At 45.5% G+C, this 16,686-nt stretch overlaps 1 protein-coding gene across 1 annotated transcript in view; it reads right to left on the bottom strand.

The window, feature by feature from the left end:
* Positions 1-16,673, bottom strand: part of LOC122555426 (nuclear receptor-interacting protein 1-like) — a 112,953-nt gene extending 96,280 nt beyond the window's left edge. The window contains exon 1 of the mRNA XM_043701417.1: positions 16,502-16,673. The gene's annotated coding sequence lies outside the window, so the exon portion shown is untranslated. The remainder of the gene's footprint in view (positions 1-16,501) is intronic.
* Positions 16,674-16,686: the final 13 nt, after the last annotated feature.

The raw sequence follows: 16,686 nt of genomic DNA, 5'->3' as shown, positions 1-16,686 counted from the left end.
TCCAGCTGCCCCAACACACCAACATCGGTAATCCAGCTGCTCTTCACACCAACGTCGGTAATCCAGCTGCCTATCATACCAATATCGGTAATCCAGCTGCTCTTCACACCAACGTCGGTAATCCAGCTGCCTATCATACCAATATCGGTAATCCAGCTGCCTATCACACCATCGGTAATCCAGCTGCCCCAACACACCAACATTGGTAATCCAGCTGCTCGTCACACCAACGTCAGTAATCCAGCTGCCCAACACAACAACGTCGGTAATCCAGCTGCCCAACACACCAACGTCGGTAATCCAGCTGCTCGTCACACCAACATCAGTAATCCAGCTGCCCAACACACCATCAGTAATCCAGCTGCCCAACACACCAACGTCGGTAATCCAGCTGTCCAACATAACAACGTCGGTAATCCAGCTGCCCAACACATCAACGTTGGTAATCCAGCTGCCCAACACACCAACGTCGGTAATCCAGCTGCCCAACACACCAACGTTGGTAATCCAGCTACCCAACATAACAACGTCGGTAATCCAGCTGCCCAACACACCAACGTTGGTAATCCAGCTGCCCAACACACCAACGTCAGTAATCCAGCTGCCCAACACACCAACGTCAGTAATCCAGCTGCCCAACACACCAACGTTGGTAATCCAGCTGCCCAACACACCAACGTCGGTAATCCAGCTGCCCAACACAACAACAACCTACACATTCTTTAAAGAAGTGGACGCAAAATGCTCTCACATCGCTTCACAGAAGCTTAAACAGAAACATAGAAAGAGAACAGTACAGGCGCTAGGGCTCTCAACGTTGTGCCAGCCTTTTATCCTACTCTAAGATCAGTCTAACCTACATACCCTTCATTGCAGTATCATCCATGCGCCTATCCAAGAGTTGCTTAAATATCCCTCATGTATCTGACTCTACTCAGAAAGTGGTGGGTGTGTGGAATGCACTGTCAGTAGTGGTAGAAAAGAACCTACCTCTGACATCTCCCCTAAACTTTCTGCCAATCACCAAATATGGGCCAAATGACAAGCTCTTGGAAGAGGTTCCCCAAAAAGAGAAATACAACTTGCACTTGCACACACACTCTCAGCAAGGTTCAAAGCCCTTCCTGGAAAATGAACACTTCTTCTGAAGACGAGACAGTGGAAATTCAGCTGCCATTTTATACACAGTAAGCTCTGCCAAATCGATGTGCTGGGGATCTAATTAATCCATGTTTTTGCGTCATGCTGCCCGAGCAACAATATTGCCCAGGGCACCAAGGGAACTCTCTGGCTTTTTCTTTCAGCCAAAACAGTGCTTGGAAATCTTTCCCAACTGGTCAGAGAGATAGCACCTCCCACAGGGAATACGTTGCGTGTGTTAGACACACCCGTGGAGCAGGCAGGAAGGTGGAAGAGAGGCCCAGGCAAGATTGTCCATGATTGCATTAAGTGGTGGAGCAGGCCCGAGGGGCTGAATATCCTCCTCCTGCTCCTAGCTCTTCTGTTTCGCACCGATGGAATCAGGAACTCAACCCCAGAAATATCCATGGTGGGTCAGATTCCCACTGAGCCACAGCGAGTGGGTTCAGGGAGGGGATTGCAGAGCCTGAAAACCACCTGCCCCCTGCCCTGCCAATACGAGAGCAAAGAGGGAAATGTATAGAGGATGGAGTCAGTGGAATGGACGGACAGTAAGGAGGGAGTGAGCACCATGGTTGAGGTTGGGGGGGGGGGGGGGAGACACGAGGCAAAATATGGAACACAATGGCGAGAATTTTACATTTCGGTAGTATGGGCCACAAATGGCCAACAAGGAGGTGCTTTGTAACTCCAAATTCTACTGCCAATGTGACCTGCTGCTTTGGGTTGGGAGTAAATGTCAGCTGGTGTGTGATTGACCTTAAGGACATGGTTTAAGTGGCCCCAGAAGCAACCATTTTCATTCACCATCCTTGATCTGTCTGATCCCCTCCCCCACGCCAGGGACCTAGGTTAGATTCCCACCTCGGGTGACTGTCTGTGTGGAGTTTACACATTCTCCCTGTGCCTGCTTGAGTTTGCTCCGAGTGTTCCAGTTTCCTCCCACAATTCAAAGATGTGCAGGTTAGGTGAATTAGCCATGCTAAATTGCCCATTGTGTTCAGGGACGTGTACATTGGGTGCATTAGTCAGAGGTAAGTAGAGTAAAAGGTGTAGGGGAATGGGTCTGGCTGGGATACTCTTCGGAGAGTCAGTGTGGACTTGTTGGGCCTAAGAGTCTGTTTTCACACTGTCGGGATTCTATGATCACACCTGATAGGTAGGAGCAATCCTAAGTACATCGTCATCATCACCCTCCCCTTACCATGAATCTACCTCAAAAACATTGATGGATATGTAGGCCCAGTCTGGGTAAGGATGGCAGATTGCTTTCCCTAAAAGGACATTAGTGAACCAGATGAGCTCCTGAGCAAATGATAAGTCTCGTGGTTACCATTCCCAAGACAAGTCTTCAATTCCAGAATTACTGATTGAATTCAAATTGTTGACTGAGTATTTGAGCATACACCCTTGAAGGATTTGCGTGGGCCCCTGGTTTATTAGTCAAATAACATTGCTATCACACCACCATCTCAAGCATGGGTTAGACTGTTTATGACATGACAGAACTCACTACCTGTAAGGGTGTGCAAAGCAGAAACCGTCATAACATCGAAGTAGTGTTTAGATGGGCACTTGCAATGCCAAGGCACATAAGGCTATGCCAAGTGCTGGAAAACAGGATTCAAATAGTTAGGTGGCTGTTTTTGACCAGCATGGGCTCAATGGGCAGAAGGGCCTGTCTGCGTTGTATGCCTTTATAGCTCCAGTAGCGACAATACTTCAAAAGTAATTTATTGGTTAGAAAACACTTTGGGACGTTCGGTGATCATGAGAAGCATGAAGGAGCAGCGCTCCGAAAGCTAGTGCTTCCAAATAAACTTGTTGGACTATAACCTGGTGCTGTGTGATTTTTTTTTAAACTTTGCTCTCCCCAGTCCAACACCAACTCCTCCAAATTATGCATACAAAACATGGCAGTGGGTTTTCTTCCCCCCCAAAGAAAAAAATCTGGAGGCGATCAGCAAAACTACAGCTCAAAGCAGAAATGCTGACTCAACCAGTCTCCCCCTTCCCTCCTGCGAGGACCCTCACCCCCGATGTCCATGGCTCCATCTCACACTGACCTGTAAAAAAAAAATCAAACCAGTGGGATCAGGAGGAGAATTTAATCCGATAAGGAAGGACTGCTGGACAATTTATTTTCAAAGGAGATAATGAAGAGTCAGAAAACAGTCAAAGAGGAGGGAAAGGAGAGTTCCAGTTTTTCAACGTGGTTGGAACATTCTCTCTTGACAGGAATTCCATTCGTAATCCTTCCTTAAGAACTCAGCTCGGAGAGATCAGAGCTTTCAGAGATGCAGGAACAATATCCTACCCTTGACCCCATGACCTCTCACCTTTTTTTTGAAGCGAGGGGTCACGTACCATTATTTGAGCAAATAATTGCTGGTGCAGAAAAAAAAAGGAACCTTTCTAAAGCAGAGAGTAACTGGTCCTCTGACCCGCACCTTTCGATCCCTGACCTCAAAAAGGTTATCAACGCCAGAGGCACAGTTCAACTTATCATGCAAATCTCATGGACGTGGCATCACCTCTTGGACAGCTGCACAATGGTGCCAGCTTCAAAACAAAAGGCTGTTGAGATATTGAGAAAGGAGACCGCCCAGCCTTTTCCCTCATAAGTGAGGCACTCTCACCTTGATGACCAAAGGCTGTGGTTTATATCCTATTTCAGAGCGGTATCGAAGGAGCACTGCCCTGTTGGAGAAGCATTCTCTTCACAGGAGACACCAAACCAGATCCTTAGATGGTGCACATATGTTAATGAGGAGAAAGTGAGGAGTGCAGATGCTGGAGAGTCAGAGTCAAAAAGTGTGGCGCTGGAAAAGCGCACCAGGTCAGGCAGCATCCGAGGAGCAGGAGAATCAATGCTCCAGGCATACACCCTCCACTGGGGCATTTGTTAACCCCAATGCAATTCTCCTCTGTACAGACAAGGAACAAGAGTAGTCCACTCGCCACTTCGAGCCTGCTCCGAAACTCAATAAAATCATGGATGAGTTGATTTTAACATCAATTCTACAACTCCCCTCCATAATCTTTCATCCCCTTGGCAGTCAAGAGTATCTAACTCTTTCTTTAAAATATTTGAAGATTCTGCATCCACTGCCTTTTGAGGTAGGGAGTTCCAGACACAATTTTAATCCACCAACCCTCACCACAATAATAAGATTCTCTCTTCACCATCACATTGCTGTTTGTGGAAGCTTGCTGTGTGAAAACTGGCTGCCACACGTGCCTCATGACAAGAGTGGCCACACTTCAGAAAGTAGTTTGAGGTGGTGAAGCATTTTGAGGTTGTGAAAGGTGCTATGTAAATGCAAGGCCTTCCTGACTTGCTCACTCCCCAGTTCCCTTCTACAGTCTGCCCTTGCTTCCTCCTTCAAGAGATTTTACAGAAGGGACAAGCCAGGTTCGCTCCCAGAAACACATCGAACACATGGATCTGTGTTCATCAGGAAAAAATCACTCCAGAAGAGATTCATTTACAGACTGGACCCAGACAGGCCCAAACTCTAGAAACAAAAGCAACTTAACAGCTTCCAACAGCAGCAAAGCCACAAAATGGAATCTCAAGAAAATTCAAAGACTAGTTGGTAATCATTCTCAGAGAGCAATAAGAACTGGTAACATAGGGGTCAAATGTCAGAGAGAAACAATTTTGTCCATCAAGCATCGTTGGCCTCACTTACTTATTGTAACCCAGCTTCATAAAGGGAATAACCCAGGCTGCTTGTTACATGAGGGAGCAGTGAGCAGACAATCCAAGGACATATCAGTATGATAAGCATTTGTGATTGTAACAGATTGCAACTCTTCACCTGTTGTTTTGTTTATTAGGATCAGTGCACTGACATGAATTAGACTATTCTGACAGCAATTTTTTGTTAAATTGTGGAAAATCTCAGGCCTTGTCCCAAAAAACAAGTGTTTGTATATTGGTTTCCAAAGGATGCTTAATATCAGGTTTTTCTCCCCCAGTTATTCTGCTAAATCCTCCCCTTACACCCACGTCTAACGTCCAATGGATTTGAATGCAAAGTGGTAATGGGATGCTTCATGATTTCATGCTACAGTGCCCCTAGTGGCCAGAACCTGCAACCAACCTGTGACTGTTGACATAGCAAAACTCAACATGAAGAATGTGAACAATGCAACTTCCAATGGGGAGCTTGGAGAAAATAGAGCAATGAAGAACCAACAGCAATGAGAACGAAGGTTTGGGAACAGCAAAGGTAGGCCCCTGTGCACAGTTTCTAGTGATAGTGGAGCATGAATGCGAACTTTATTCTGAATTTTGAAATTTATTTGTCGAATGCCGATTGTCAGAAAGTTTTAAAGTCCACCTGAAGCTCATTTACTCCAATTTGGACTAATCCTTCCAAAGGTATCAGAAAGCTGGAGGCACTCAATCTCTGCGGAGCAGGGCTCCATGCACAAACAGCATTGCATTAAAAACCACTCAGTGGGTTCCAACAGAAACAGAAATCACTGGAAAAACTCAGCAGATCCGGCAGCATCTGTGGAGAGAGCACGAGTTAACATTTTGGGTCCACTGCCCCTACTTCAACACTGTTTCTCAGCTTTTCTCCACAGATGCTGCCAGACCAACTGAGTTTCTCCAGCAATTTTTGGTTTTGTTTCCAACTTCCAGCACCTCCTGTTCTTTGTTTCATATGAATGTGTTCCAACAATGCTGGCTGAGGGATAAGTAAGTGCCAGGTCACCAAGCAAAGCAGATTATTCAAATTATGCCACGCAATCTACTGCATCCACCAGAGAGGTCTCAGTTTAATATCTCATTTGAAACACACTTCCAACATCACCACACTGCCTGGATTATGGATTCAGTTATCCAATAGAGCATTAACTCATAACTCTCCAATTGAGATGGCAGTGTTTCACTCTGTATATCACCCCACATTGTACACATCCTTGGAGTGTTTCATGGGGACAGTGTCAAGGTAGTTTTACTTACAGAGCTTTACACTGTGTCTGACCTTGTTCTCTACCTGTCCTGGGGGTGTTTGATGGGGAACAATGTAGAAAAAGCTTTACTCTGTACCTACTCCCACACTGTATTTATCCTGGGAGTAATTGTTGGGTGAAGTCTACAGGGAAACTTTAGTTTTGATTTAAAAAGAGTAGGAGGTACATTACTCTGTCCCAACCCCATCCTGTCCTTGCCCTGTGAGTGTTTGATGGGGACAGTGTAGAAGGACCTTTACTCCATACCTAACCTCTGTCCTGGGAGTGTTTGATGGGAACCGTGTCGAGGGAGTTTGTAGTGACATTCATTCCAGCGTTGGCAGCATGGTGCTCGGGCCCTGTACCTAACCACCAGGCCCAGGGCGGCGCACTTGACAAGAAGAACTGTAAATCTGGACACACTTTTTTTTATTGCTTTACTTTTCTGTCTTTATATTCCAAGTTTTGGTTTATTTTTCTGCGTTTTAAGAAGACATCGAAGAGAGGTGACACTATACTACACTTTTTACTGTATTTTGTAACAAAATACACATGATCATAAATAAAATCAAATTAAACGTAATGTTCAGTTTTAGAGAGTCATACAGACATACAGCACAGAAACAGACCCTTCAGTGCAACTCTGCCATGCCGAACAGATATCCTAAATTAATCTAGTCCCACATGCCAGCACTTGGCCCATATCCCCTCCAAACCCTTCCTACTCATATACCCATCCAGATGCCTTTTAAATGTTGTAATTGTACTCAAGGGAATGTTACTCTGTATGCATTCTCTTTCGTGGGTGTATTTAAAGGACCAGTGTTATTCTCTCGAACCTTGATGTAACTGGCTTCCATGGTGGAATGGACTATAAAAGAAAGTTGAAGAGTGACATCCCTACAGCTTAACGTTCACAAAAATTACTGGACAACGACAAATCAGGAATGTCACCCTCAGATCCTCGCGGCCTTTTGCTATCATTTACGTAACAGGCAAATAGTTGCAAGGAATAGAAATGAAACAACTTTGTTAACAAATGCTGTTCATGATGCAAGACTTTGTCTGCGATGATAAAATATTGAAAAAAACCAAGCAAGCTGTGTTAACTGAAAAATGAATCAAGTTGATCAAAATCCTCACGTCGAGGATCTCATCTATTTATTAACAGCGGCACGGTGGCTCAGTGGTTAGCACTGCTGCCTCACAGCACCAGGGACCCAGGTTCGATTCCTGCCTCGGGTGACTGTCTGTGTGGAGGTTGCACGTTCTCCCCATGACTGTGTGGGTTTCCTCCGGGTGCTCCGGTTTCCTCCCACAATCCAAAGATGTGCAGGTTAGGTGGATTGCTCATGCTAAATTGCCTATAGTGCTAGGTGCATTAGTCGGGGTAAATATAGAGTAGGGGAATAGGTCTGGGTGGGTTACTCTTCAGAGGGTCAGTATGGACTTGTTGGGCCGAATGGCCTGTTTCCATACTTAAGGAATCTAACCTAATCTAATCCTTCCAACCTACAATAATACAAAACAGATTAAAGAGTAGGGGATTCGTCCCTTCAAGCCTGCTCTCCCATTTGAGTAGATCATGGCTGAATCTGAACTCCATTTTCCCCCACCCCATCTTGCCATCCTCTTTGATATGCTCATTAATCTGCCTCTAAACTACAGGAAAAATGTGAAAGTACATTTCATCTGGCAGTACCTGGCAGGCTGCATCATTTGACTACGTGAAAATTATGTCAGTTGTTTTTTTTCCCCCCCCCAAGCTAAGCATTACTAATTGTGTGGTGAAAGTGCTCATTTTGGATAGTTGGCCTGCTTTGCTATTGCAAACCTTCATTGTCACTTTCACTAAATTCTGCAGTACAGCATGCAGACTAGTGTTACAAAGGGCAGAAACTGGTGAGCTGAGTGGGCAGTACGGGACTCTTGCATGGTTGATTAAAGTAGAATCATAGAATTCCCTACAGTGTGGAAAAAAGCCTTTCAGCACATCAATTCCACACGGACCCTCTGCAGAGCATCCCACCATGACCCACCCTCCTACCCTATCCCTGTAATCCCGCATTTCCCATGGCTAATCTCCCGAACCTGCACATCCCTGGGTGCCACGGGGCAATTTAGCAACGCCAATCCACCCTAAGATGGACACCTTCGGATTCTGGGAGGGAACCAAAGCACCCAACAGAAACCGGCTCAGACAAGGGGAGAACATGCTAACTTCACACAGACAGTCACCCAGGTGTGGAATTGAACCCGGGCCCCTTGCACCGTGAGGTACAGTCTGGCCACTGTGCTGCCCTGCATGGAACACAACATGGCACAACCAGGGAAGTGCCAGAGCAAAAAACAAAGATATTTTTCCATATCTATAGCATCTTTTGCGATTTCCGAACCTTCCAAAACATTTCCACAGCATAAAGCGTACTTCCCCCCCCAGGAAAATTTCATGTCTATTTACACTATTGTCTTTTTATAAACTACTGTCATTATTGCAGAATTAGGAAACTTGACAACAAATTTTCCAGTAGGGTCTCACAACCAGCAATATGGTAATAGCTAAGTAATGTCTTTCAAAGATCTGGGTTGATTTGTAAGTGAGGGAGAACACCTGAAAGAATTTGGATTAGTGGTGCTGGAAAAGCACAGCAGTTCAGGCAGCATCCATGGATGCTGCCTGCTCTTCCAGCACCACTAATCCAGAATCTGGTTTCCAGCATCTGCAGTCATTGTTTTTACCTGAAAGAATTTCCCTGTCCTTCCAATATGGTGGCATTGGATCTTTATCAGAAGTCCATTTGGACAGATGGGTGCTCATTTGAAAAATATGGAACACCAGACAATGCAGCACTCCCTCAGCACTGTACTGAAACGTCAGCTTGTATTCTCCACTCAATATCTATGAGGTGAACTTGGACCCATAACCTACTGAACTCAAATATTGCTCACTCAGACAAAAAAGGCATGAATTGTGAAAATTCGATGAACTACCGAATTGTTCAGAAGAAGAGTTAGTGGTACAACAGTGTCCCTCAAAGTTTACAAAGCAGTTCTTATTATGAAATGTTTAAATTTGAAATCTGACAGGAGGTTCCAGGAGTGCAAGTCTGTTTTAAAACTCCACCAATAGATATTTTAACACACAGAGATCCACAAAGAAAGAACGATGCTTGCAAAGGATTGAAGTATGTCAGGAAACAAATGGTTATTTCCAATATTCTGTATCTAAGTTTTCCTCAAACTGAGATGCAGAACAAAAAAGGAAAATCCCCACAGTTCTTCAAAACTAAACCCTAACTGAATTCAGCACAACAACTCCCCAAAGAAATGGAATAATCTAAATGCCAGACACATGTCATAGAGCTAAACAGCACAGGAACTGACCCTTTGGTCCAACTCATCCATGCCGACCAGATATCCTAACCTAATCTAGACCCATTTGCCAGCTTTTGGCCCATATTCCTCTCATTCCTTCCTATTCATATACCCATCCGGATGTCTTTTAACGATTGTAATTGTACCATCCTCCACCACTTCCTCTGGCAGCTCACCCCATACACACACCACCCTCTGCGTGAAAAAGTTGCCACTCAGGTCCAGTTTAAATCTTTTCCCTCTCACCCTAAACCTATGCCCTCTATTTTTGGACTCCCCCGCCGCTAGGAAAAGACCTTGTCTATTTACACTATCCAAGCCCCTGGTGTCTATCTTCTATTGTGCTAAAACGTAGTTGATCCACATTTGAATCGAGCAAAGACATTTCCGAGGAGCATAAGCAGGTTAAAACAGAGGCAAACCAATAGGAGGAGATAGGGAAGCCAAACAGCTTTTAAGGAAAAAGTCTTAATACACAGCAGAGGGCCATACACATAAATGTATGAATTATGACCAGGAGGAAGCTACCTGGTCCCCCAAACATGCTCCATCATTCAATAAGATTGTTGCTGATCTGAACACTCTACCTCTCCACTTATCTGCACTAACCTTCACCCCTCTGCTAATCAACAATCTGCTTCTGCTTTAAGGAATATCGAAAGACCTGCTTTTGAGAAAGACAGTTCCAAAGACAAAAGCTACAGGAGTGGTGAGAGACAGCGACAGAGCTTAGGCCTCAGACACCTGAAGCCACATGGCCAATGGTGGGATGTAGGAGATGGAGGATAGCCAAATCACTCGAAGACACACAATTCTGAGTGAGGCTGAAAGGAAAGGAGACAGGCTACTGACAGTCGTCATCATCGGAACAGAAACAAGAATCTTAGAACGGAAGAACTGCTTGAAAAAGAGGTGCTACTTTGTTGGACTCCAACACACAACGATTCAGAAATGGAATATGAAAGACAGCAAAGGAAAAAGACTTTGCATTTACATTATTCTGTGGAAATCCTCAAGCACTTTACTGCCACTGATGTATTTTTAAATGTTATTGTTGTAATGTAGGAAATCATAGAATCTCTACATGTGGAAATAGGCCCTTCACTCATCAAGTCTGCATCGACCCTCTGAACAGCATCCCACCCAGATTCACCATCCCATCATATCCCTGTAACCCAGCAATTCCCATGATGAACCCACACATCCCTAGTCATTGTGGACAATTTCACATGGACATTCCGCCTAACCTGCACAATTTTGGATTGTGGGAGGAAACCGGAGCACGTGGAGGAAAACCAATCACAGACGGGGGAGAACGTGCAAACTCCACACAGACAATCGCCTGAGGCTGGAATTGAACCCGGGTCACCACTGAGCCACCCAAACGTAGCAGCCAATTTGAACACGGCAAGCTTTCCAGCAACAGATCCACCCCACCCCCCCTGCTGGTGTTCTTCAAAATATGACCATGGGTTGCTTACACCCACCCAACTCCACAGTTAGTTCAGAATCTCAGGCAGGATCTCTAACAATGCGACGTTCCCTCAGCACTAACCTACAAAGTCAGCCCCAGGGCTCGGGTACTTGAAACCCATACCCTCTGACTCAGAGCTACCCGGTAAGTCACGGAAGAATGGAGAAGCTGGTGGTGAGGGGAGAGGGGGAAAGAGAAGGGTTTAGGACTACAGAGACACATGCAACACCAGGTTGTATAGTCCGACAATTTTATTTAAAAGTACTAGCTTTCGGAGCGCTGCTCAGGTAGTGCTCCAAAAGCTAGTGTGTTTCCAAATAAACCTGTTGGACTATAACCTGGTGTTGTGTGATTTTTAACTTTGTCCACCCCAGTCCAGCACCGGCTCCTCCTCATCACTACAGAAACAGAGCAAGGGAGAGGCCATAAAAGGATTAGAATATGTGGATTAGAAGCTTCACATTTAAGGTATTGAGGGGACATAATCCAATTGAAGGTAGTAAGCGTGATGGTGCGAACAACAGCTCCAACAACTGACCCTTCTCTATCTAACAGGTTCAGCATGTACAGCCAATATCTCCAAATGACCAGAGGTCCTAATGGCTGTCCCCTTTAGTTCTGGACAGACCCACAAAAGAAACCATGCTTTTCACCCTGTTTGCCTTGCCAAGACCACTCAGAATCTTATACATTTCAATCAAATCACCCTGTACGTTTCCAAACTCCAATGATATCCAACCCAAACTGTCTAACTTATCCGCATAAGATGACCCAACTTGCTCCAGACATCGCGATGGCACTGGAGTTAGCAGGTTTGAAACTGGAAGAGCACAGCAGGTCAGACAGCATCTGGAGGGCAGGAGAGTCAACGTTTCCAGTCAAAACCCTTTGTCAGGACTGGGGAGGGGGAGGGGAGCCCAGAAGTAAATGCAGCGGTGGGGCTGGGGGGAATGGTTGGTGAGATGGCCATTGGTGGATGCAGGTAAGGGGTTGTTGTGATTGGTCAGTAGAAAGGGTGGAGTGGATAGCTGCGGAGGAAGATGGACAGGTTGGGTCAGGTCAGGGAGGAGAGGGAGGGTTGGACATGTGATAAGGCTGGGGGAGGGGCGGTGGAGGGATTTTGAAGCTGGTGAAGTCAGTATTGAGACCATTGGGCTGTAAGCTACCCAGGTGAAATATCGACATGACACCTTTTTTGATTCTTAGATTGTAAGTTGGCGGGGAAAATGAGAAGTCCCAGAGATCAGAAGGGCAAGGAGACAGCGGAGCTGATGGTGTGGCCAGTGTTGGTCCAGGCAGGGATGAGGAGGGATGCTGTACACAAAAGCTCAGAAAGCAGATGAGAGTGCAAAGGAGCAGAGTCCAAGCTAATATCAATAAAATGGGGAAAGAAAGTAAATACACTAGCCAAACATTTTGTTTTGCGAGTGTCGTAATTCCTCTCACTTCACTTGTAACACCCAATCAGTGATCAATCCTGTGGACTCCAGTCCATTCTTCATGATTTCAGCAATGGCTCAAGGGCAAGGGCACTTTCTACAACATAAAACTGAAATCGCTGGAAAAGCTCAGACCACCCAAAATGTTAGCTCTGCTTTCTCTCCACAGATGCTGCCAGACCTGCTGAGCTTTTCCAGGACTTTCTGTTTTATGTTGTAGAACGTGCCGAAAGCTCACCAGGTCTGGCAGCACCCGTGGAGAGAAAGCAGCGTTAAGATTTTGGGTGGCCCGAGGTTTTCCAGCGATTTCCATTTTAGGTGCTGATTTACAACACCTGCGAATCTTTCTGTTTTTCTTTAAAGGGCATTTTCCACCTTGGGGTCAGACACAGTTGTGGCTTGAAGTCCCACAGGGAGACCTGAACTGTAAATTGGAGCTGACTCCCCCTTGCGGCTCTGGCAGAGTTCAGTACAGCCAGAGATGACCTCGAGAAGGACGGACAGGCTCCCGTGGCAACCATTTGAAGAAAAGCAGGGGGGAGTTCTCCTGGTGTCTGGGTCAATGTTTATACCCCAGTGTACACTGAAATAGGGTAATCCTGTTGTTCTTGCTGTCCATGGGAACCTGCTGTGCACACACAGCCATTTTTCCTGCATTGCAACACAGTCCCTGCAATTCGAACATCAGCTCTGAAGGCTTTTCTCTCTCATTTTACAGGATGTGGGAATCGTTGGCCAAACCAGCACTTTTTTTGCCCATTCCCAATTGCCCAGAGGGCAGTTAAGAGTCAACCACATTGCTGTGGGTCTGAAGTCGCATGTAGGCCAGACCAGGTAAGCATGGCAGTTTCCTTCCCTAATGGGCATTAGTGAACCAGATGGGTTTTCCCAACCATTGACCATGGATTCACAGTCATTATTAGACTTATACTTCCAGATTTTACACATTACCTGGGTCTCAGGATTAACAATAATACCACTAAGCCATTGCCTAACCTTTCTGGATATCCTGAGATGCTGATAATAAATGCCTCCCTTAATCTTCCCTTCACTATCCTAGAAAGTCAGTTCCAAAATTCCTAAAGCCAGAGCAGAGAGTAAATCCGATTGCATTGGCAGTCAGGTGGGACTAGTTTAGTTTGGGATTATGGTCAGCATGGACTGGTCGGACCAGAGGGTTTGTTTCCGTGCTGTGTGACTCTATGGCCACCTGCCAACAGTGCATGCTGGAAGGATTTGCAGGAAGATGTTCAACTCGTTGGGCCACGTGACCCTCAAAGAGAGAAAATCCAGGGCCTACAGCACAGAGATGGGAACACCGCCTATGGTGGAATGCTGCCCTTTAAATACCTTGTGCCCTGTGGTCACAGACCAAAGGGAAAGCGAGTACTGCAGATGCTGGAGATTAGAGTCAAGAATGTGGCGCTGCAAAAGCACAGCAGGTCAGGCAGTATCAGAGAAGAAGGGAAAATCGACATTTTGGGCAAAAGCCCTTTCCTGATGAAGGCTTTTTGCCTGAAACATCGACTTTCCTGCCCCGCTGTGCTTTTCCAGCACCCCACTGTTGACACAGAGCAGAGGGAGGCAATGATTGGGGAAGCACTACTCTAGCAACCAATTCCCACCTCAAGTCAATGTCCAAACACACACTTCCCTCAGTGGTAAGTAGCAGGAATCCTGAAGTAGTTTTTCCCTTTTACTAGTCCAGGGGCAGCGAGACCAGTTCCAGAACATTCTAGACAGACAGCCATATAATAAGCTGGCACAACTACATTAAGCACAGGTTACTATGCAAGATGAAAATAAACAACTTGCTCACCACCAAGATACTGACCACAGCACATAGCTCAGTGTATACAGTACAATGGTTTTGTTATCGGACTAATAATCCAGAGAGAACAAATTAAATCTCACCCAGAGATAACAAACTCTCACCATTGCAACTAAATTAACTTTTTTAAAAAAGAAATCTGGAAATAACAGACAAGCACTGGTTAAAAACAAACATGACGCTGTCAGATTTGTATGAAAACCACATTATTCCTCGGGCCTTACTAGGGTAGGGCTTACATGTGACTCCAGATCCACACCTGATTATTCTCTTGTTTTCTGACAAGACGCTTGGTTTTACTAAATCTCCGTGAGGTCGGTTTACTAATGCATTCCCTAGGAACCTAGGGATGCCTATAAATGCCTGTCCTGTCAGCAACAAGCATGAAGAAATAAAAAGATCCCTCCTGTTTCATAGTAACAATACTTTGAGCAGTGCTAATACTGTGTGGGATAATAAACATTAATCCAATATTTCAATAGATTAAACAAACAGAGAGATGCATAATGTAAGATCAGATTCCATGTATTTGGTACACTAGCTCATCCTAACTGGGACTGTAGTGGGATTGCTGAAATTGCTGTCAGTTGGCAGGGAAAGAGAAATTACCTGGAGTTCCTGTTCCTGATCCGGATTGTTAGCGTGGTTGTCTGTGTGTGTGCGCATCTGTCTCTGTGTGTATTTGTGTCTGTCTGTCACTGCATACACTCAGGCATGGTCAAGATTACAGCTAGCCAACTGATTATAGAGGTGGGAAGGGGACCTTAAGACACTTCACAGAGCTAACGCACACGAGAATAGGTTAAGCCTCAGTTACTTACAAAGTTGAAAAAAAAATCACTTCTCATCAACGCCTTAATGTGAAAGTTCTCATCCTCATCTTCCAATCCTCCCTGGCCTTGCCCCTCCCCTACCTCTGTGACCCTCTGGGAAATCTGCCTTCTTGCTAATCTGGGCTCTTGGGCACCTCCCACACACTTCACTCCACCATTGGTGACTGCGCTTTCAGTGGCCTGGTACTTGAGTTCTCGAATTTACTCCTTAAACCTCAACACCTCTCTCTCTGTCCTTGTTCAAAAATCTACATCCTGGACTGAGCTTTCAGTATTCACTCCTGACATCTTCCGATGTGGCATCGCTTCAAGTGTCCAATCACGTGCCTGCCTGCACAGGCTCCTTCAAAATGCCTTGCGGCGTTCTACCAGGCTGAAGGCACTATACAAATGCAGGTGGTTGTTGACTTGAGGAGGCAGTTGAATGGCAAGGTGCCCTGGGGAGATGGGCATTCTGCCGTTGAGGACACGGGGAGGTAACAGTGCCATCCGCAGTGCATTAGCCCACAGGCTGCTGACAAGCAGGAATCACAATGGGGAATTCTGAGACTTGGGTGGAAGGGAAACCATTCAAGGACGAGGAGCTGGAGGAGAGGGGGATTCAGTGTTACTGGGATGGAGTAGAACAGGGTACGAATTGAGGGGGGCGGTCAGAGGAGGATAACAGAAAACTAAACCCGAGCAACTGAAGGCCATTAAATCCTGGTTTTATATAGATTTAAAAACATTAAATTAACCACATGGTGAATCAATAGCCTGTGGCTAATATAATTCAAAAGATTTGCCCTGTAGTTTCTGTGCATTGACCACTGACCACACTGAAACAACTTCAGAACAGTAGGTTTAAAACAGTCCCGTTTACTGACAACAGCTCTTTCAAAATGGACATTAATAAAAAGGTCTTTATTGTTTAAAAAGAGGATATTACCTCAACGCTAGCAACTCCCAGTCAGGCTGTACAGTACAAGCCAAAGGCTGGGAAAACAATACGGAGAGGCCCAAATATCAAAATGTGGTACATGAATATACACACAACGCAAACCAGCTATAGAATGGCGATATTAACTCTTTAACAACACAATGTACGTTTTTTTTTAAAAAACAAATGTAAGATAACAAGTCATTCCAAAACAACAAAGGCTTCCTGATTCTCCCCCCCCCCAAACAAAGTGTCAGTGGGTTAATTGAGATGAAGGTAGCTGATCATTAACATCCTCTCTGCGGAAGGGGGGGGGGGGGGTTGTGAAGGAGGAGGCAGCACTGGAGATCTCAAAACAGAAATACCCTGGGACTGGGGAAAGTGGGAACAGCATTCAAGTCAATTTCACCAGACGGAAATTCACTGGGCCCCACCATCCTGCCCATCCTCTGCATTTCAAAAAAAAACATACAAACTGATACTGAATACGTTTTAAATAAATGATAGACGATATCTTACCTGATCTTCCCCCCTTTTTTTTAAACACAACAGCTCCAGGAATCCCAGCCAGAAATCAGGAAACGCTGCAGTTTCTTTTTGTAAATGGTTACAAAGGAAATGTCTTAGCTTGTTGTTACTGCTGCTGCTGCTGTCGCCTGGTTTAATTCAGGATTAGCGACCAATCCTTCCCCTTCACCCCCTCC

Source organism: Chiloscyllium plagiosum, chromosome 12 (assembly GCF_004010195.1).
Source record: "Chiloscyllium plagiosum isolate BGI_BamShark_2017 chromosome 12, ASM401019v2, whole genome shotgun sequence".
NCBI classification, from domain to species: domain Eukaryota; kingdom Metazoa; phylum Chordata; class Chondrichthyes; order Orectolobiformes; family Hemiscylliidae; genus Chiloscyllium; species Chiloscyllium plagiosum.
This window is presented reverse-complemented; position numbering and strand designations above follow the sequence as displayed.